The sequence below is a fragment of the Phalangium opilio genome, unplaced genomic scaffold (genome assembly GCF_054372755.1).
Source record: "Phalangium opilio isolate 3A_F unplaced genomic scaffold, DU_Popi_V2 ptg000246l_1, whole genome shotgun sequence".
Classification (NCBI taxonomy): domain Eukaryota; kingdom Metazoa; phylum Arthropoda; class Arachnida; order Opiliones; family Phalangiidae; genus Phalangium; species Phalangium opilio.
Genome location: NW_028324225.1, coordinates 3,360,789 through 3,383,224, shown reverse-complemented (window position 1 = coordinate 3,383,224; position 22,436 = coordinate 3,360,789). Strand labels below are relative to the sequence as shown.

General features: G+C 40.4%; 7 non-coding genes across 7 annotated transcripts; all 7 read right to left on the bottom strand.

Annotated features, from left to right (window-relative positions):
* Positions 1-8,104: 8,104 nt before the first annotated feature.
* Positions 8,105-8,176, bottom strand: TRNAE-CUC (transfer RNA glutamic acid (anticodon CUC)). Its single transcript has one exon. It is a non-coding gene; the product is annotated as a tRNA-Glu (tRNA).
* Positions 8,177-10,924: 2,748 nt separating this feature from the next.
* TRNAE-UUC (transfer RNA glutamic acid (anticodon UUC)) lies at positions 10,925-10,996 on the bottom strand. The gene has a single exon. It is a non-coding gene; the product is annotated as a tRNA-Glu (tRNA).
* Positions 10,997-11,364: 368 nt separating this feature from the next.
* Positions 11,365-11,436, bottom strand: TRNAE-CUC (transfer RNA glutamic acid (anticodon CUC)). Its single transcript has one exon. It is a non-coding gene; the product is annotated as a tRNA-Glu (tRNA).
* A 2,749-nt stretch (positions 11,437-14,185) lies between these two features.
* TRNAE-UUC (transfer RNA glutamic acid (anticodon UUC)) lies at positions 14,186-14,257 on the bottom strand. The gene has a single exon. It is a non-coding gene; the product is annotated as a tRNA-Glu (tRNA).
* A 368-nt stretch (positions 14,258-14,625) lies between these two features.
* On the bottom strand, positions 14,626-14,697 carry TRNAE-CUC (transfer RNA glutamic acid (anticodon CUC)). Its single transcript has one exon. It is a non-coding gene; the product is annotated as a tRNA-Glu (tRNA).
* Positions 14,698-17,445: 2,748 nt separating this feature from the next.
* TRNAE-UUC (transfer RNA glutamic acid (anticodon UUC)) lies at positions 17,446-17,517 on the bottom strand. The gene has a single exon. It is a non-coding gene; the product is annotated as a tRNA-Glu (tRNA).
* Positions 17,518-17,747: 230 nt separating this feature from the next.
* Positions 17,748-17,819, bottom strand: TRNAE-CUC (transfer RNA glutamic acid (anticodon CUC)). Its single transcript has one exon. It is a non-coding gene; the product is annotated as a tRNA-Glu (tRNA).
* Between the last annotated feature and the right edge of the window lie 4,617 nt (positions 17,820-22,436).

Genomic DNA, 22,436 nt, shown 5'->3' with positions numbered 1-22,436 from the left:
CTTCGTCCACAAACGGGTCCTCTTCTTCCCCATCGGAAGAAGTTCCAGAGCCTTTCCCAGAAGTCTCTGATCTACCTGAGGAATCTGAGCCAGACGCATTCGCCTTATTCTCAGATCCTCCCGCGGTCTTCCGAGTGAATCGGATGCCGCCAGACCTTTCTCCACTTTCCTCTCCTGATAGGAGCTCCAGGGGGAAGTCTCTCCCTCCAACCTCTCCATCTTCCTCTCCTGATAGGAGCTCGAGGGAGAAGTCTCTCCCTCCACCCTCTCCTCTATCTCACCCTGACGATTCCAGTTCTTCCTCCGAATCTGAGGAAGACGAAATGGAATTGTCCAACCATGTTCCCATCAATCCCATGAGATTCGTAAACCCTTTTCGGAAGGGATGGAGACGTGAGATAGTGCTGAAGAAGAATCCCAAGCCTGGAGGTCCGGAAATGGACATTTACTATCACCCTCCAGAACAATATCCGCATAAGACTCTTAGGTCTCGCCCGGACGTTGCGAACTATTTACGCGTGCATGGTATCACCGATGTGACTTCGCGTGATTTTAACTTTTCGCGGCAAGCGATATCAAGCGAGCCGTGGGAAACTGTTCGAACCGCGAACTAATAACTTTTGACGCCTTCCAGGGACCGATGGGAACCTTCGTAATCAAGATCGAGACGAATGACGCCCCATATTATGCCAGCCAGGTTCCGGCAACCGTAATGTTGTCGGCACCTTTTTCCCTCGTTTCTCACGGGGCACTGCGGCTGCTAAGGCACCGCCAAGGCATCCGCCTAACAACTTGGCAACTGCAAGCGTTTCGCCAACGTTGGCCATTCGCCCCCGCCGACCTCCTCATCGCACAATCCCCGGTACTCAGGATTTCGCGCGTGGAAGAGGACACCTCCGCTGCGCTGTCACCTATCGTACTTCAGGAGGAGCGGTCTCTGTTAATTTTGGATATCGCCGGTCTACGCCTGCTTAGAGCAATGATCTGCCCTTGCCTACGGTGCGAGGGTCTACTGTTCGCGCCGTGCGTAGCTTGTGCCCTGGACGCCCCTCCTCGAGGTTCTATCATCGCGGCGGCAGATACTGCCGCCGCAGAGGTCCAGACCAACCCCATTCCTCATCACCACCAAGAGGTCCAAGCCGACCTAGTCCATCAAAGAGAGGTCCTCGAACAGTACGAGGCGGCCCGGAACTGGCTGCCTCCCGCACATCTCGCGGCGGCCTTCATGGCAGCCGCCGCACCAGCTCAGGCTACCGCCGCACCTCCACCAGGTGCCGCCGCTCCTGCCGTTCCCGAACTACGGGTCCTCCCATCCGATTTTGGTCGGATGTCGCCGGTGACAGACATATTGTCCGCCTCTCCTCCTGGTCAGGGACGAGGTCGAGGGAGGCGACCCGACGCGATGCCACCACTTGGACGAGGCCGTGGTCGAGGGCTCGGTTCCCTTCTTGCCCGCCCTGTTATAGTCACGAATGTTCGGGCGACCACCACTCCTGATAGCGGCCAGGGAACTTCCGCGGCGACACCACCACCACCACCCGCGGGTTCCACGAGCCGCCCAACCAGCGCCGCGCCACCAAATATGGTCCCGGACGAGCGATACACCCTGTGTCGCCGTTGCCAGGTGGGACGACACCACGAAAAGAACTGCTATAAGCCACGGCCCAAGCGGAGCGAGGCCTATCAGGCCCGCCGCCGCCAGCGGACCAAGATGGAAAGCGCGGCCTCAGCCGCCAGAAGATCGCCGGAGCAGCGAGACGCGCCATAATCCGACTCTCATAAAGCAGACGACTTTTTCCGGGGGGAGGATGTAACGACGACCTCCACGTTCCTCCGAAGTCGTCTGCTTCATCTATTTTTTTAGTTACATTTATCTCACAAGTGGCGCCTTAAGCGCCACTAGCTCTTGTAAAGATAAAAAACTAAATGTTGGCGGGGATAAAAACCCCCGCCGCCGCCTACTAAAAGGCAGTCAATTTTTGTAAACGCAACAAGCACAGACGTGTTTATTGTATTAATAAATTCAAGTATCTTTTTTTGGTATACAACTGCGTTATTCTTCTTATCAACGATGGACTACTTGGTAATTATAAAGTCATGGTCAATAAGACCTTTAAACGGGTAACCTGGGAACTTCTATATTGCTAGTTTTTATTTACTTATCTTTTTGAGCCGTGAAATTAGGCCCCCTTTCCTAGTTTTAAATTTTACGGTTACAATACTATTACCAGGCATGCGAAATACCCTATAATTTCGAAAAATTCATATAATAATTAGTTTCAAAATTCATATGTTCGCCATGTAAGGTATTGTAAATGGTCAAGCAAATTTGTGGACTAAAATCAGGGAAAACTTGGGAAAGTCAAGAAAATTCATTTCAAAAATGTTTTACGAGCCCTTTATCGTGATACTACATTACTACGGGTCGTTTTTCAAATTTCGGTTTCTATTTGGCATAATTGAGTGGGCTGCCTCCAAATCAGAGTGCCTTCGAAACGAACCTGCATTGTAGGGAGCCAATATATAATAACGCTGGATTATAAGTTAAGCGAAACGAGCGGGTTGCAACATCTCCTTGGAATTTGAAGCAAAATATACACTCTATTGTAGTCTCAATATTGTTCCAATACAAAAAACGATATAGGTTTTTAGATGTTTATATAGGGTCCACTTTCAAGAAGGCATCTTTGTGATCACAAAGAACTAAAGCATAATGGCATGTGGGGTACAAAAAGTGTAAGGCGATAAGTAAGGTTAAAAATTTCCGTGGTCATAAAAATTCCCCGCCTAGTATATTGTTGGATATTTTTTAAAGTCTAATGCTTTAAGAAACAGATAGCGCTACCGACTAATGTTAATGTAATTTAATTCATCGAATTAGGGAATTTACTACATAATGATTAGATTTGAAATTAATGAAAAAGTGTACTAATTACAATAGAATGTAGGACTTAACAGTTTTCGAAGAAACAGGAAGTCATCTCCCAGAGAATTTTGTAAAACGTTGTCAGTTTTGATCGAAGCATCGTTTTGGTGTGGTCTTCAAGAAGCGATACTAAAGCCACCGTCACGATAGACGCGATCACAATAAGCCAGACAGTTGCATCGAAGCCTTGATTCAATAGACGTTCTACATCGTGGTTTTTAACAGCATTTACGGTCGTTATGATATGCGTTTCTGCAGTACTTGCGGGAGGTGATATGTGGACCTCTTTGCTATTGGGTTTCCTAGGGACGTAATAGCAGAAAGAAAAGTCGGCAACCTGTGGTTAAAAATTCCAAGTGTCAGTTTTTAAAATAATAATAATATTAATGTTTATGTCCTGCATATAAACGGTACATGGATTAGACCAGCAACTATTTCCACAGGGAGGAAGTAATGGTTTAAGATGAGAAGTAGTTTCTGGTGAAAATTCAAATAGTTCTAAAAATACTCGATAAGTGTAAATTTTACTTTTATGAAGCAGAGTGGTGAATTTCAATCTTTGGCGATTCTGAGATTTAATACTAGCTTTTTAATTACAACCTGCCTAGGTATTTACCGTATTTTTAATTTGTGCGATAAAATTTTATTTTTTTTTCATCAAAAACTACTCTAATAGTTTGGTCGCTAAGTTTTACTTTTTTTGCGAATGACATGTTTTCTGGATACACAAATTATTAACATTTAGGAGATATGCTTCAAATTTTTGCAATTTGACTCGGTCGTTAAGAAGTTACCATGTTGATTATCATAAGGAAATTAGAAGATTTCCAAATATTTAACAAAAGCGGGTAGGTCAGCTTTATAGATACTATATACCCGTGAGGCCAGTGAGGACCCCTGTAAAATGCCACATGCTACTTTGCATGTGACAATGGTTTCGGGTCATTAACGATTTACATAACTTTCAATTGCGATTTTGTAATTTTTTTCCGACTTTAGTCGCATTTTTTTTTATTTTATTTCACTTTTAGTCGCAATTTTGTCACTTTATATTAGTCGCATTTTTGTCACTTAACAACATTTTTATAAAAAGTTTGGCCCTTTATTTCTTTAAGACAGGGAACTAGTTGATTTTCTACTACCATAATTCAAATTCATCACTAACCAAGCTTAATGTATCGATTTTCATTTATTCAACGCTTGAAAAAGTTGATTGTTTTCACTAAAACTGGAGTTTAAAACTGGAGAAGCTTAATTTGTGATTTTCAGTTCTTCAACACTTGAAGTAGAAGTAAATATTCCGTTTTAAATCCAACATTTTGGTACATCATTAGATGTAGCTAAAAATATAAAAACCCATTGAGGAATAAACGCCCATGCTTGTCAACGTACTTCACTTTTAGTTACTACTCTGATTTCCTACGGCTTAGGATCGACCTTATGACTATTGGGGGGTCGTCACTTTTAAAATGGGTCCGGAAATGTAATAAAAAATGTCCCAACGGGCTGAAGGGAAACGCTATGTGTCTTTACTACTAGTAGATTTATGTAGTTGGTCAATTTGTCGTCTTATTTGTTTGGTTTGGTGAATGTTTTCTTGGGTTAGATATTGTTAGGTTTCGAAGAAAAATCTTACCCCAAGTTCTAAAGCTCCATATAATATATGTTCACTGTACTCCATATCTACGCAATGAACGTCATAGAGAATCCTTTTCACTTCTGCATACTTCAAGAATTCCAAACTGAAAATACTATATACCAGAAGCATTAGTAACGTAGCAACAATAAGTACGACAATCAACGAGGGGTGTTTCCAAAAAATGACCCTATTTTCCGCCAACCAATTGCTAATGACTAAACCCCTTTTGCAAAGAGAGATGATGAACAGATTTACTAGTTTTTGTGAAAACAAGGGTTTATGATAAGCATTGTGTTTAATTTTACGTTATAATCAAAGTTTCCTTATAAAATTAAAAAAACTTTATTACTTTTATGATAAATTGTTTGTAACATTTATAAAGTTTTATGATATACAGTTTGTAATATTTAAGGGGGATGACAACTGAAGACTAATCAAAATAGCCCGTTTTAGTTCGAGTCCAGTCCCCAAAATAATAGCCCTATACGGATAAAATTTTACTGACTTATAGTTCAAACTTTCTTCTAACGATTAAAATAGTTTTCATTATTTTTAACTCAATATTTAAGTCAGAATATTTTTCCCGCCGGTGAAGTTTTGGATGTAGTTATTCGAGTCCAACTTTTGCAATTTAATACCAAATGTTTTGTCCAAGATGTCATTCGAAAGACAATTTTGAGCTGTATCGATTAACATAATTTTCAATTAAATCCGTCCACTAATAAAAGAGCTGCACCAGAAAAACTTCAAATTTAGACAGCTTCAATACTTAATTCCTAGAGGGCACCCTATCTGGGTATAGGCTAAACTCTGAACTTCTCATACTATGTAGAAGTTTTCCTTCTATGCTGGTATAAAGACTGGCGGAAGGACGGGAAACGGTAAAACTGGTCGGCTGGCCCCCGCAGCGAGATTTTGAAGTTCTTTTGTTGTACAGAACTACCGAGGGGAGGGGTTAATACGGGAGACTGTGATTGCGATTTTGAAAGGCTTCATTCGCTTCGTCCAAGAATTTTGCTGCTCGTGGATTTCGGGGCTATTCCCGCTTATCACCAACAAAATTCTAGTTTATCCTTCTTGAATTTTGGCCTCACTGACCCTCTCCCGGGTGTTCAAATAAAATTTACTTTACTAAATGATTTTTAATAATAAAAGAGAGTCAGAAATGGTCATACAACCAGTTTTAATCGATTTAGATTAATTTAAAGCAATTTTATGTTATTTTATTATTCTAAATATAGATAGCTTCCACTAAAAGGGCTAGAGATATTTCCTCCCCCTCTCTCAGCTTTAACTGCAGTGCAGTGTTGTCAGGCCCTCTGAAATTAGCCGAGTTAGTCAAGTAACGAGTGAAACTGAACTGCTAGCCTTCCTCTCTACATTTTGTGAAAACGGTCTGGCGTCGAAAAGAGATGTGGTCGTTGTCTGATACTTTCTATTGCCGTAATATTTCTTCCTATAATGTCGATGGCGCTTTTTGCGACTACGAACTTTACTTGGTGGTCTTTTTCTTTTCGATTAACTTGATTTTTTCCTAGGGGTGATTAAGGAAGACTTAACTCTGTTGCCTTATACATTTTATTTTCGAAGTTGGTTAGCGATATAAAGTCTAAGGAAAAGTTTTGCTGCTAAATAAATTAAAAACGGATCTCGTTGTAACAAAATTGACTACTAGTGGCGGTAGAGAGGGGCGTAGACTGTGTATCCCTCCATCTGGGCTCGCTCTTGTAAGAGGGGATACTGTACGCGCCCAGTAGGGGGATGACACTGAGCTAAGAGAGAAGAGTATGACGTTTGCATACGCAGCACTGCCATTACTGTATTAAAATGATGCAAAGGTTCACTAACCGTAAACTACGTGTACATTTTAGGGGCAAGACTCACACCTTATCTGACGCTCAAATTATCCATTCTTTCGAATAGCGCTACATTCATTGTGCATTAGGCCTAGTTCAGACCCTCCTTAATGTCACCATGTTTCAGATGAATACTTCAGTGCCTTCAAAGCTATACTAAATGTACTTTCAATAGGGAAGAGAAGTACAGCTCTAGTTTTATAGGTATTGTAGCTTCAAGAAAAAAAACTTTACAGATATTACAAGCGTTTCTATGGAAAAAGGGGTAACGGTGTCACGCGAGGGGCAAACCACTCGCCTAATGGTGGTCAATGAAAGAAATTGTGCTATCCAAAGATAAAATTCCCGAAACATTCTCAGGTGTTCACAGGTCAGGTGGACGGATTTAATTGAAATTTTTTTTAATCGATACAGCTCAAAATTGTCTTTCGAATGACATATTAGGCAAAAAATTAGGTATTGAATTGTAAGAGCTGGTCTCGAGTAACTACAGCCAAAACTTCACCTGCGGGAAAAAATATTCGGACTTAAATATTGAGTTAAAAATAATGAAAACTATTTTAATCGCTAGGAGAGGGTTTAAACTATAAGTGAGTAAAATTTTATCCGTATGGGGCTATTATTTTGAACACTGGACTCGAACTATTTTGGGTTGTCTTCAGTGGTCTTCCCCCTTAATGAAAAATGTCGAGGTGAACATCCCCTCTTGTTCAGGTCGCTATCTATCCTTGATCAGTAACGCACGCCCTTTCCCTTTCACTGGTAATCTTAACCGCGCTTGGCGAAAAAAACAAATTCCCCATTTTCAAAGATGCGAGATCAGGTTCGTCTCACCTAATGTTCAATACATTAAAGCCTTCATGACAGTTATTTCTATCGTCATTAGTATAGCGTTGAATAATAATAAATAGTTAACTGAATTCCGGTACAGGGATGGTTTATAGAAGGAAAACTTCTAAATATCCACTTTAATACCTACTACACGGGGGATAGAATTGTGTTATTCCCCGCAGATCTGAGCGCCATCGTTTGAAAAAGATTCGAACTTTAGGTCAGTCGTCCTCCCCCTTAAAAGCGGTACAAAAGCACTGTCTCCGATACCGGGAAACGAACAAGTGCGTTTTGGGTGAAAGCCAGATATCCTAGCCAATATACCCTATCGGACTGATTTGATTTACCCTAGATGTTATTCCTATAAATGTGTCTTTAAATTTATTCTTTAAAAGCGGTACAAAAGCACTCGCTCCGATACCGGGAATGGAACCCGGGCCTTCAGGGTGAAAGCCAGATATCCTTGCCACTAGACCATATCGGACTTGCTTAACCAAGTCTTAATTCTATTCATGAACCTATATCCTTAAGTCTATTCTTCAAAACCGGTACAAAAGCACTCGCTCCGATACCAGGAATCGAACCCGTGCCTTCTGGGTGAAAGCCAGATATCCTAGCCACTAGACCATATCGGACTTGCTTAACCAAGTCTTAATTCTATTCATAAACCTACATCCTTAAGTCTATCCTTCAAAACCGGTACAAAAGCACTCGCTTCGATACCGGGCCTTCTGGGTGAGAGCCAGATATCCTAGCCACTAGACCATATAGGACTTGCTCAACCAAGTCTTAATTCTATTCATAAACCTATATCCTTAAGTCTGCTCCTCAAAACCGGTACAAAGGCACTCGCTTCGATACCGGGAATCGAACCCGGGCCTTCTGGGTGAGAGCCAGATATCCTAGCCACTAGACCATAACGGACTGATTTGAGCAACCCTAGATATTATTCCTATAAATGTGTCTTTAAATTAATTTTTTAAGGGGGAAGACTACTGAAGACTAATCAAAATAGCCCGTTTTAGTTCGAGTCCAGTCCCCAAAATAATAGCCCTATACGGATAAAATTTTACTGACTTATAGTTCAAACCTTCTCCTAACGATTAAAATATTTTTCATTATTTTTAACTCAATATTTAAGTCAGAATATTTTTCCCGCCGGTGAAGTTTTGGATGTAGTTATTCGAGTCCAACTTTTGCAATTTAATACCAAATGTTTTGTCCAAGATGTCATTCGAAAGACAATTTTGAGCTGTATCGATTAAAATAATTTTCAATTAAATCCGTCCACTAATAAAAGAGCTGCACCAGAAAAACTTCAAATTTAGACAGCTTCAATACATAATTCCTAGAGGGCACCCTATCTGGGTATAGGCTAAACTCTGAACTTCTCATACTATGTAGAAGTTTTCCTTCTATGCTGGTATAAAGACTGGCGGAAGGACGGGAAACGGTAAAACTGGTCGGCTGGCCCCCGCAGCGAGATTTTGAAGTTCTTTTGTTGTACAGAACTACCGAGGGGAGGGGTTAATACGGGAGACTGTGATTGCGATTTTGAAAGGCTTCATTCGCTTCGTCCAAGAATTTTGCTGCTCGTGGATTTCGGGGCTATTCCCGCTTATCACCAACAAAATTCTAGTTTATCCTTCTTGAATTTTGGCCTCACTGACCCTCTCCCGGGTGTTCAAATAAAATTTACTTTACTAAATGATTTTTAATAATAAAAGAGAGTCAGAAATGGTCATACAACCAGTTTTAATCGATTTAGATTAATTTAAAGCAATTTTATGTTATTTTATTATTCTAAATATAGATAGCTTCCACTAAAAGGGCTAGAGATATTTCCTCCCCCTCTCTCAGCTTTAACTGCAGTGCAGTGTTGTCAGGCCCTCTGAAATTAGCCGAGTTAGTCAAGTAACGAGTGAAACTGAACTGCTAGCCTTCCTCTCTACATTTTGTGAAAACGGTCTGGCGTCGAAAAGAGATGTGGTCGTTGTCTGATACTTTCTATTGCCGTAATATTTCTTCCTATAATGTCGATGGCGCTTTTTGCGACTACGAACTTTACTTGGTGGTCTTTTTCTTTTCGATTAACTTGATTTTTTCCTAGGGGTGATTAAGGAAGACTTAACTCTGTTGCCATATACATTTTATTTTCGAAGTTGGTTAGCGATATAAAGTCTAAGGAAAAGTTTTGCTGCTAAATAAATTAAAAACGGATCTCGTTGTAACAAAATTGACTATTAGTGGCGGTAGAGAGGGGCGTAGACTGTGTATCCCTCCATCTGGGCTCGCTCTTGTAAGAGGGGATACTGTACGCGCCCAGTAGGGGGATGACACTGAGCTAAGAGAGAAGAGTATGACGTTTGCATACGCAGCACTGCCATTACTGTATTAAAATGATGCAAAGGTTCACTAACCGTAAACTACGTGTACATTTTAGGAGCAAGACTCACACCTTATCTGACGCTCAAATTATCCATTCTTTCGAATAGCGCTACATTCATTGTGCATTAGGCCTAGTTCAGACCCTCCTTAATGTCACCATGTTTCAGATGAATACTTCAGTGCCTTCAAAGCTATACTAAATGTACTTTCAATAGGGAAGAGAAGTACAGCTCTAGTTTTATAGGTATTGTAGCTTCAAGAAAAAAAAACTTTACAGATATTACAAGCGTTTCTATGGAAAAAGGGGTAACGGTGTCACGCGAGGGGCAAACCACTCGCCTAATGGTGGTCAATGAAAGAAATTGTGCTATCCAAAGATAAAATTCCCGAAACATTCTCAGGTGTTCACAGGTCAGGTGGACGGATTTAATTGAAATTTTTTTTAATCGATACAGCTCAAAATTGTCTTTCGAATGACATATTAGGCAAAAAATTAGGTATTGAATTGTAAGAGCTGGTCTCGAGTAACTACAGCCAAAACTTCACCTGCGGGAAAAAATATTCGGACTTAAATATTGAGTTAAAAATAATGAAAACTATTTTAATCGCTAGGAGAGGGTTTAAACTATAAGTGAGTAAAATTTTATCCGTATGGGGCTATTATTTTGAACACTGGACTCGAACTATTTTGGGTTGTCTTCAGTGGTCTTCCCCCTTAATGAAAAATGTCGAGGTGAACATCCCCTCTTGTTCAGGTCGCTATCTATCCTTGATCAGTAACGCACGCCCTTTCCCTTTCACTGGTAATCTTAACCGCGCTTGGCGAAAAAAACAAATTCCCCATTTTCAAAGATGCGAGATCAGGTTCGTCTCACCTAATGTTCAATACATTAAAGCCTTCATGACAGTTATTTCTATCGTCATTAGTATAGCGTTGAATAATAATAAATAGTTAACTGAATTCCGGTACAGGGATGGTTTATAGAAGGAAAACTTCTAAATATCCACTTTAATACCTACTACACGGGGGATAGAATTGTGTTATTCCCCGCAGATCTGAGCGCCATCGTTTGAAAAAGATTCGAACTTTAGGTCAGTCGTCCTCCCCCTTAAAAGCGGTACAAAAGCACTGTCTCCGATACCGGGAAACGAACAAGTGCGTTTTGGGTGAAAGCCAGATATCCTAGCCAATATACCCTATCGGACTGATTTGATTTACCCTAGATGTTATTCCTATAAATGTGTCTTTAAATTTATTCTTTAAAAGCGGTACAAAAGCACTCGCTCCGATACCGGGAATCGAACCCGGGCCTTCAGGGTGAAAGCCAGATATCCTTGCCACTAGACCATATCGGACTTGCTTAACCAAGTCTTAATTCTATTCATGAACCTATATCCTTAAGTCTATTCTTCAAAACCGGTACAAAAGCACTCGCTCCGATACCAGGAATCGAACCCGTGCCTTCTGGGTGAAAGCCAGATATCCTAGCCACTAGACCATATCGGACTTGCTTAACCAAGTCTTAATTCTATTCATAAACCTACATCCTTAAGTCTATCCTTCAAAACCGGTACAAAAGCACTCGCTTCGATACCGGGCCTTCTGGGTGAGAGCCAGATATCCTAGCCACTAGACCATATAGGACTTGCTCAACCAAGTCTTAATTCTATTCATAAACCTATATCCTTAAGTCTGCTCCTCAAAACCGGTACAAAGGCACTCGCTTCGATACCGGGAATCGAACCCGGGCCTTCTGGGTGAGAGCCAGATATCCTAGCCACTAGACCATAACGGACTGATTTGAGCAACCCTAGATATTATTCCTATAAATGTGTCTTTAAATTAATTTTTTAAGGGGGAAGACTACTGAAGACTAATCAAAATAGCCCGTTTTAGTTCGAGTCCAGTCCCCAAAATAATAGCCCTATACGGATAAAATTTTACTGACTTATAGTTCAAACCTTCTCCTAACGATTAAAATATTTTTCATTATTTTTAACTCAATATTTAAGTCAGAATATTTTTCCCGCCGGTGAAGTTTTGGATGTAGTTATTCGAGTCCAACTTTTGCAATTTAATACCAAATGTTTTGTCCAAGATGTCATTCGAAAGACAATTTTGAGCTGTATCGATTAAAATAATTTTCAATTAAATCCGTCCACTAATAAAAGAGCTGCACCAGAAAAACTTCAAATTTAGACAGCTTCAATACATAATTCCTAGAGGGCACCCTATCTGGGTATAGGCTAAACTCTGAACTTCTCATACTATGTAGAAGTTTTCCTTCTATGCTGGTATAAAGACTGGCGGAAGGACGGGAAACGGTAAAACTGGTCGGCTGGCCCCCGCAGCGAGATTTTGAAGTTCTTTTGTTGTACAGAACTACCGAGGGGAGGGGTTAATACGGGAGACTGTGATTGCGATTTTGAAAGGCTTCATTCGCTTCGTCCAAGAATTTTGCTGCTCGTGGATTTCGGGGCTATTCCCGCTTATCACCAACAAAATTCTAGTTTATCCTTCTTGAATTTTGGCCTCACTGACCCTCTCCCGGGTGTTCAAATAAAATTTACTTTACTAAATGATTTTTAATAATAAAAGAGAGTCAGAAATGGTCATACAACCAGTTTTAATCGATTTAGATTAATTTAAAGCAATTTTATGTTATTTTATTATTCTAAATATAGATAGCTTCCACTAAAAGGGCTAGAGATATTTCCTCCCCCTCTCTCAGCTTTAACTGCAGTGCAGTGTTGTCAGGCCCTCTGAAATTAGCCGAGTTAGTCAAGTAACGAGTGAAACTGAACTGCTAGCCTTCCTCTCTACATTTTGTGAAAACGGTCTGGCGTCGAAAAGAGATGTGGTCGTTGTCTGATACTTTCTATTGCCGTAATATTTCTTCCTATAATGTCGATGGCGCTTTTTGCGACTACGAACTTTACTTGGTGGTCTTTTTCTTTTCGATTAACTTGATTTTTTCCTAGGGGTGATTAAGGAAGACTTAACTCTGTTGCCATATACATTTTATTTTCGAAGTTGGTTAGCGATATAAAGTCTAAGGAAAAGTTTTGCTGCTAAATAAATTAAAAACGGATCTCGTTGTAACAAAATTGACTACTAGTGGCGGTAGAGAGGGGCGTAGACTGTGTATCCCTCCATCTGGGCTCGCTCTTGTAAGAGGGGATACTGTACGCGCCCAGTAGGGGGATGACACTGAGCTAAGAGAGAAGAGTATGACGTTTGCATACGCAGCACTGCCATTACTGTATTAAAATGATGCAAAGGTTCACTAACCGTAAACTACGTGTACATTTTAGGAGCAAGACTCACACCTTATCTGACGCTCAAATTATCCATTCTTTCGAATAGCGCTACATTCATTGTGCATTAGGCCTAGTTCAGACCCTCCTTAATGTCACCATGTTTCAGATGAATACTTCAGTGCCTTCAAAGCTATACTAAATGTACTTTCAATAGGGAAGAGAAGTACAGCTCTAGTTTTATAGGTATTGTAGCTTCAAGAAAAAAAAAACTTTACAGATATTACAAGCGTTTCTATGGAAAAAGGGGTAACGGTGTCACGCGAGGGGCAAACCACTCGCCTAATGGTGGTCAATGAAAGAAATTGTGCTATCCAAAGATAAAATTCCCGAAACATTCTCAGGTGTTCACAGGTCAGGTGGACGGATTTAATTGAAATTTTTTTTAATCGATACAGCTCAAAATTGTCTTTCGAATGACATATTAGGCAAAAAATTAGGTATTGAATTGTAAGAGCTGGTCTCGAGTAACTACAGCCAAAACTTCACCTGCGGGAAAAAATATTCGGACTTAAATATTGAGTTAAAAATAATGAAAACTATTTTAATCGCTAGGAGAGGGTTTAAACTATAAGTGAGTAAAATTTTATCCGTATGGGGCTATTATTTTGAACACTGGACTCGAACTATTTTGGGTTGTCTTCAGTGGTCTTCCCCCTTAATGATAAATGTCGAGGTGAACATCCCCTCTTGTTCAGGTCGCTATCTATCCTTGATCAGTAACGCACGCCCTTTCCCTTTCACTGGTAATCTTAACCGCGCTTGGCGAAAAAAACAAATTCCCCATTTTCAAAGATGCGAGATCAGGTTCGTCTCACCTAATGTTCAATACATTAAAGCCTTCATGACAGTTATTTCTATCGTCATTAGTATAGCGTTGAATAATAATAAATAGTTAACTGAATTCCGGTACAGGGATGGTTTATAGAAGGAAAACTTCTAAATATCCACTTTAATACCTACTACACGGGGGATAGAATTGTGTTATTCCCCGCAGATCTGAGCGCCATCGTTTGAAAAAGATTCGAACTTTAGGTCAGTCGTCCTCCCCCTTAAAAGCGGTACAAAAGCACTGTCTCCGATACCGGGAAACGAACAAGTGCGTTTTGGGTGAAAGCCAGATATCCTAGCCAATATACCCTATCGGACTGATTTGATTTACCCTAGATGTTATTCCTATAAATGTGTCTTTAAATTTATTCTTTAAAAGCGGTACAAAAGCACTCGCTCCGATACCGGGAATCGAACCCGGGCCTTCAGGGTGAAAGCCAGATATCCTTGCCACTAGACCATATCGGACTTGCTTAACCAAGTCTTAATTCTATTCATGAACCTATATCCTTAAGTCTATTCTTCAAAACCGGTACAAAAGCACTCGCTCCGATACCAGGAATCGAACCCGTGCCTTCTGGGTGAAAGCCAGATATCCTAGCCACTAGACCATATCGGACTTGCTTAACCAAGTCTTAATTCTATTCATAAACCTACATCCTTAAGTCTATCCTTCAAAACCGGTACAAAAGCACTCGCTTCGATACCGGGCCTTCTGGGTGAGAGCCAGATATCCTAGCCACTAGACCATATAGGACTTGCTCAACCAAGTCTTAATTCTATTCATAAACCTATATCCTTAAGTCTGCTCCTCAAAACCGGTACAAAGGCACTCGCTTCGATACCGGGAATCGAACCCGGGCCTTCTGGGTGAGAGCCAGATATCCTAGCCACTAGACCATAACGGACTGATTTGAGCAACCCTAGATATTATTCCTATAAATGTGTCTTTAAATTAATTTTTTAAGGGGGAAGACTACTGAAGACTAATCAAAATAGCCCGTTTTAGTTCGAGTCCAGTCCCCAAAATAATAGCCCTATACGGATAAAATTTTACTGACTTATAGTTCAAACCTTCTCCTAACGATTAAAATATTTTTCATTATTTTTAACTCAATATTTAAGTCAGAATATTTTTCCCGCCGGTGAAGTTTTGGATGTAGTTATTCGAGTCCAACTTTTGCAATTTAATACCAAATGTTTTGTCCAAGATGTCATTCGAAAGACAATTTTGAGCTGTATCGATTAAAATAATTTTCAATTAAATCCGTCCACTAATAAAAGAGCTGCACCAGAAAAACTTCAAATTTAGACAGCTTCAATACATAATTCCTAGAGGGCACCCTATCTGGGTATAGGCTAAACTCTGAACTTCTCATACTATGTAGAAGTTTTCCTTCTATGCTGGTATAAAGACTGGCGGAAGGACGGGAAACGGTAAAACTGGTCGGCTGGCCCCCGCAGCGAGATTTTGAAGTTCTTTTGTTGTACAGAACTACCGAGGGGAGGGGTTAATACGGGAGACTGTGATTGCGATTTTGAAAGGCTTCATTCGCTTCGTCCAAGAATTTTGCTGCTCGTGGATTTCGGGGCTATTCCCGCTTATCACCAACAAAATTCTAGTTTATCCTTCTTGAATTTTGGCCTCACTGACCCTCTCCCGGGTGTTCAAATAAAATTTACTTTACTAAATGATTTTTAATAATAAAAGAGAGTCAGAAATGGTCATACAACCAGTTTTAATCGATTTAGATTAATTTAAAGCAATTTTATGTTATTTTATTATTCTAAATATAGATAGCTTCCACTAAAAGGGCTAGAGATATTTCCTCCCCCTCTCTCAGCTTTAACTGCAGTGCAGTGTTGTCAGGCCCTCTGAAATTAGCCGAGTTAGTCAAGTAACGAGTGAAACTGAACTGCTAGCCTTCCTCTCTACATTTTGTGAAAACGGTCTGGCGTCGAAAAGAGATGTGGTCGTTGTCTGATACTTTCTATTGCCGTAATATTTCTTCCTATAATGTCGATGGCGCTTTTTGCGACTACGAACTTTACTTGGTGGTCTTTTTCTTTTCGATTAACTTGATTTTTTCCTAGGGGTGATTAAGGAAGACTTAACTCTGTTGCCATATACATTTTATTTTCGAAGTTGGTTAGCGATATAAAGTCTAAGGAAAAGTTTTGCTGCTAAATAAATTAAAAACGGATCTCGTTGTAACAAAATTGACTACTAGTGGCGGTAGAGAGGGGCGTAGACTGTGTATCCCTCCATCTGGGCTCGCTCTTGTAAGAGGGGATACTGTACGCGCCCAGTAGGGGGATGACACTGAGCTAAGAGAGAAGAGTATGACGTTTGCATACGCAGCACTGCCATTACTGTATTAAAATGATGCAAAGGTTCACTAACCGTAAACTACGTGTACATTTTAGGGGCAAGACTCACACCTTATCTGACGCTCAAATTATCCATTCTTTCGAATAGCGCTACATTCATTGTGCATTAGGCCTAGTTCAGACCCTCCTTAATGTCACCATGTTTCAGATGAATACTTCAGTGCCTTCAAAGCTATACTAAATGTACTTTCAATAGGGAAGAGAAGTACAGCTCTAGTTTTATAGGTATTGTAGCTTCAAGAAAAAAAAACTTTACAGATATTACAAGCGTTTCTATGGAAAAAGGGGTAACGGTGTCACGCGAGGCGCAAACCACTCGCCTAATGGTGGTCAATGAAAGAAATTGTGCTATTCAAAGATAAAATTCCCGAAACATTCTCAGGTGTTCACAGGTCAGGTGGACGGATTTAATTGAAATTTTTTTTAATCGATACAGCTCAAAATTGTCTTTCGAATGACATATTAGGCAAAAAATTAGGTATTGAATTGTAAGAGCTGGTCTCGAGTAACTACAGCCAAAACTTCACCTGCGGGAAAAAATATTCGGACTTAAATATTGAGTTAAAAATAATGAAAACTATTTTAATCGCTAGGAGAGGGTTTAAACTATAAGTGAGTAAAATTTTATCCGTATGGGGCTATTATTTTGAACACTGGACTCGAACTATTTTGGGTTGTCTTCAGTGGTCTTCCCCCTTAATGAAAAATGTCGAGGTGAACATCCCCTCTTGTTCAGGTCGCTATCTATCCTTGATCAGTAACGCACGCCCTTTCCCTTTCACTGGTAATCTTAACCGCGCTTGGCGAAAAAAACAAATTCCCCATTTTCAAAGATGCGAGATCAGGTTCGTCTCACCTAATGTTCAATACATTAAAGCCTTCATGACAGTTATTTCTATCGTCATTAGTATAGCGTTGAATAATAATAAATAGTTAACTGAATTCCGGTACAGGGATGGTTTATAGAAGGAAAACTTCTAAATATCCACTTTAATACCTACTACACGGGGGATAGAATTGTGTTATTCCCCGCAAATCTGAGCGCCATCGTTTGAAAAAGATTCGAACTTTAGGTCAGTCGTCCTCCCCCTTAAAAGCGGTACAAAAGCACTGTCTCCGATACCGGGAAAGGAACAAGTGCGTTTTGGGTGAAAGCCAGATATCCTAGCCACTATACCCTATCGGACTGATTTGATTTACCCTAGATGTTATTCCTATAAATGTGTCTTTAAATTTATTCTTTAAAAGCGGTACAAAAGCACTCGCTCCGATACCGGGAATCGAACCCGGGCCATCAGAGTGAAAGCCAGATATCCTTGCCACTAGACCATATCGGACTTGCTTAACCAAGTCTTAATTCTATTCATGAACCTATATCCTTAAGTCTATTCTTCAAAACCGGTACAAAAGCACTCGCTCCGATACCAGGAATCGAACCCGTGCCTTCTGGGTGAAAGCCAGATATCCTAGCCACTAGACCATATCGGACTTGCTTAACCAAGTCTTAATTCTATTCATAAACCTATATCCTTAAGTCTGCTCCTCAAAACCGGTACAAAGGCACTCGCTTCGATACCGGGAATCGAACCCGGGCCTTCTGGGTGAGAGCCAGATATCCTAGCCACTAGACCATAACGGACTGATTTGAGCAACCCTAGATATTATTCCTATAAATGTGTCTTTAAATTAATTTTTTAAGGGGGAAGACTACTGAAGACTAATCAAAATAGCCCGTTTTAGTTCGAGTCCAGTCCCCAAAATAATAGCCCTATACGGATAAAATTTTACTGACTTATAGTTCAAACCTTCTCCTAACGATTAAAATATTTTTCATTATTTTTAACTCAATATTTAAGTCAGAATATTTTTCCCGCCGGTGAAGTTTTGGATGTAGTTATTCGAGTCCAACTTTTGCAATTTAATACCAAATGTTTTGTCCAAGATGTCATTCGAAAGACAATTTTGAGCTGTATCGATTAAAATAATTTTCAATTAAATCCGTCCACTAATAAAAGAGCTGCACCAGAAAAACTTCAAATTTAGACAGCTTCAATACTTAATTCCTAGAGGGCACCCTATCTGGGTATAGGCTAAACTCTGAACTTCTCATACTATGTAGAAGTTTTCCTTCTATGCTGGTATAAAGACTGGCGGAAGGACGGGAAACGGTAAAACTGGTCGGCTGGCCCCCGCAGCGAGATTTTGAAGTTCTTTTGTTGTACAGAACTACCGAGGGGAGGGGTTAATACGGGAGACTGTGATTGCGATTTTGAAAGGCTTCATTCGCTTCGTCCAAGAATTTTGCTGCTCGTGGATTTCGGGGCTATTCCCGCTTATCACCAACAAAATTCTAGTTTATCCTTCTTGAATTTTGGCCTCACTGACCCTCTCCCAGGTGTTCAAATAAAATTTACTTTACTAAATGATTTTTAATAATAAAAGAGAGTCAGAAATGGTCATACAACCAGTTTTAATCGATTTAGATTAATTTAAAGCAATTTTATGTTATTTTATTATTCTAAATATAGATAGCTTCCACTAAAAGGGCTAGAGATATTTCCTCCCCCTCTCTCAGCTTTAACTGCAGTGCAGTGTTGTCAGGCCCTCTGAAATTAGCCGAGTTAGTCAAGTAACGAGTGAAACTGAACTGCTAGCCTTCCTCTCTACATTTTGTGAAAACGGTCTGGCGTCGAAAAGAGATGTGGTCGTTGTCTGATACTTTCTATTGCCGTAATATTTCTTCCTATAATGTCGATGGCGCTTTTTGCGACTACGAACTTTACTTGGTGGTCTTTTTCTTTTCGATTAACTTGATTTTTTCCTAGGGGTGATTAAGGAAGACTTAACTCTGTTGCCATATACATTTTATTTTCGAAGTTGGTTAGCGATATAAAGTCTAAGGAAAAGTTTTGCTGCTAAATAAATTAAAAACGGATCTCGTTGTAACAAAATTGACTACTAGTGGCGGTAGAGAGGGGCGTAGACTGTGTATCCCTCCATCTGGGCTCGCTCTTGTAAGAGGGGATACTGTACGCGCCCAGTAGGGGGATGACACTGAGCTAAGAGAGAAGAGTATGACGTTTGCATACGCAGCACTGCCATTACTGTATTAAAATGATGCAAAGGTTCACTAACCGTAAACTACGTGTACATTTTAGGGGCAAGACTCACACCTTATCTGACGCTCAAATTATCCATTCTTTCGAATAGCGCTACATTCATTGTGCATTAGGCCTAGTTCAGACCCTCCTTAATGTCACCATGTTTCAGATGAATACTTCAGTGCCTTCAAAGCTATACTAAATGTACTTTCAATAGGGAAGAGAAGTACAGCTCTAGTTTTATAGGTATTGTAGCTTCAAGAAAAAAAAACTTTACAGATATTACAAGCGTTTCTATGGAAAAAGGGGTAACGGTGTCACGCGAGGGGCAAACCACTCGCCTAATGGTGGTCAATGAAAGAAATTGTGCTATCCAAAGATAAAATTCCCGAAACATTCTCAGGTGTTCACAGGTCAGGTGGACGGATTTAATTGAAATTTTTTTTAATCGATACAGCTCAAAATTGTCTTTCGAATGACATATTAGGCAAAAAATTAGGTATTGAATTGTAAGAGCTGGTCTCGAGTAACTACAGCCAAAACTTCACCTGCGGGAAAAAATATTCGGACTTAAATATTGAGTTAAAAATAATGAAAACTATTTTAATCGCTAGGAGAGGGTTTAACCTATAAGTGAGTAAAATTTTATCCGTATGGGGCTATTATTTTGAACACTGGACTCGAACTATTTTGGGTTGTCTTCAGTGGTCTTCCCCCTTAATGAAAAATGTCGAGGTGAACATCCCCTCTTGTTCAGGTCGCTATCTATCCTTGATCAGTAACGCACGCCCTTTCCCTTTCACTGGTAATCTTAACCGCGCTTGGCGAAAAAAACAAATTCCCCATTTTCAAAGATGCGAGATCAGGTTCGTCTCACCTAATGTTCAATACATTAAAGCCTTCATGACAGTTATTTCTATCGTCATTAGTATAGCGTTGAATAATAATAAATAGTTAACTGAATTCCGGTACAGGGATGGTTTATAGAAGGAAAACTTCTAAATATCCACTATAATACCTACTACACGGGGGATAGAATTGTGTTATTCCCCGCAGATCTGAGCGCCATCGTCTAAAAAAGATTCGAACTTTAGGTCAGTTGTCCTCCCCCTTATGTATCACCTTGGTTTAACTGACGGTCATTTTCGTCAACAATAAATTCAAGTTCTTCTGGAATTGGATCTAATATATCAACTCTTACAGATATTCCGTGTTTAATATAGAACGGTGTTTCCACCAAAACCGTAAGAGCTTCGTGCATTTTTTTCGGCCTAACAGTTTCATACAAATAAGGTGTGTTATATTGCATTCTCCTCATAAACTCAGTTTGAAGATAATGCCTTCGGGGCAAACACCTTGAATCAATTTAATGTTTGGTGGTAGGAAGAGTCACCAACTAACAAAGCAATAAACTGAGCGTGGTTACGAATAAATAAAAAGCCGATGGAATGTCTTAAGACGTTTGGGCTAGTCATAAATCACTCTAAATACAGATTCCATTGATAACAATGCAAATGGTTTAGCCACGCCCCCTTTTAAGGTCCTAAACCACCTGGTCGGTGGCCAATTAAGGACAATAAAAAAAGATCCAATATACCCTCAGGCTAAATATCAACCCCGCTATCAAGAAAATCTCGCAATAAAGATCATTCGGTTGTAACCTTTTAAACAGTAAAGACCTGTAGCAAGAATGTCCACCAATGCCGGAGATCGTGTTTTAGATTACCGCGTAAACGCCCGCGTTAGACTAGGGGATGAATGCTCTTCCGATTTCGGGGTGATTGCATACAAGCCAAGCCTACTTTTGACAAAAAAGGACGGAACTATTCTCACCATCTCGGAAGACGTTTTGAAGGAATTTATGGAGGAGTGGACGGAGATATATTCAGCTATGGAAACTGGCGACTGGGGTAATTATCGTTACTTGAACTTGAAAATAAAAATAACCGTTATGGAGGGGAATATAGTATTCGAGGATGGTAGCGTCTTCACTCTACCAAAGGCCGAGGCAGGGAAACTGAACGAGAAATTTAGTTATATGAGATTTCACTTCAAGCTTTCAAATGATCAAGCCGAAGTTATTAAATGCATGTGCGAAGCTATTGTAAAACGCATGAATGATATATATCAAAATGGGCGGGGCTTTACCTTTCCTCACTCGGTCTATATACCACTCTAGTCACTATAGCGTGTTACCACGGATAAAGAACGCGCGTGAGGAAATTTGTTTTCACGATATAGGATCGGCAACTCCCTATCTCGAACGACACCTTTTTTCCCCGGTTGTCAGCACGCGCGAATCAAGGTTTTTACGTAATCTAGTATCGCGCGTGCTGACAAGAGATAAAAAACTTCAGGATCTTCCGGACCAGCCAGTTTTTTTTAGCTCGAGTGCACGGACCTCTGGGCCTTAGTTTCAAATACACGTGAAATTACCTACAGCCTACTACGCGTATTTGAAACTAAGGCCTAGAGGTCCGTGCACTCGAGCTAAAAAAAAAAACTAGCGGTTATTTTAAATCCCGAAGATCCTCAAGTTTTTTTGTCTCTTGACGGCACGTACGAGGCTACGTTCCATAGAGAAAAATATATATGCGCGTGCTGACAACCGATGTTTTTAACAGAGAATATACGGAATAAGCCGTCGCCAGAGATAGGGAGTTGCCTATCCTGTAGAGTGAAAACAAATTTCAACCTCACGCGCGTTTTTTATCCACGATGTTACCACGAACTTTGTAGTGACGTCACACGCTCTTATCTCTTAGCTTATTTTCAGGCGACCATATTGGCAGTCGCGAGACGTCGTCAGCTTGGGCAATACAAATTCGGGACCCAATGTTGACGTCACAGTTTTTCCCCCCTAGCTTCGTGGTAGCACACCCACTATGAGTAACGGATTAACGGAACAACCCGTCTACACGTGACTCTACCATAGACATATTTTGGGCCATGTTAAAGCTTCGGTTAAAGTAATTATACAGCACTTATTATTAACTTAATATTTTCAATACATTCGCACGGTTAACGATATAAAATAGCTTGCTGTTTCATATTCATTACTCTGCCTACAATCTCGAAGGAAAGAGAGAGGAATGGAGTGGAAACCCCGCATACCTATAGCGCTGCCTCTGTACCCCCCCCCCCCACCTACGGCC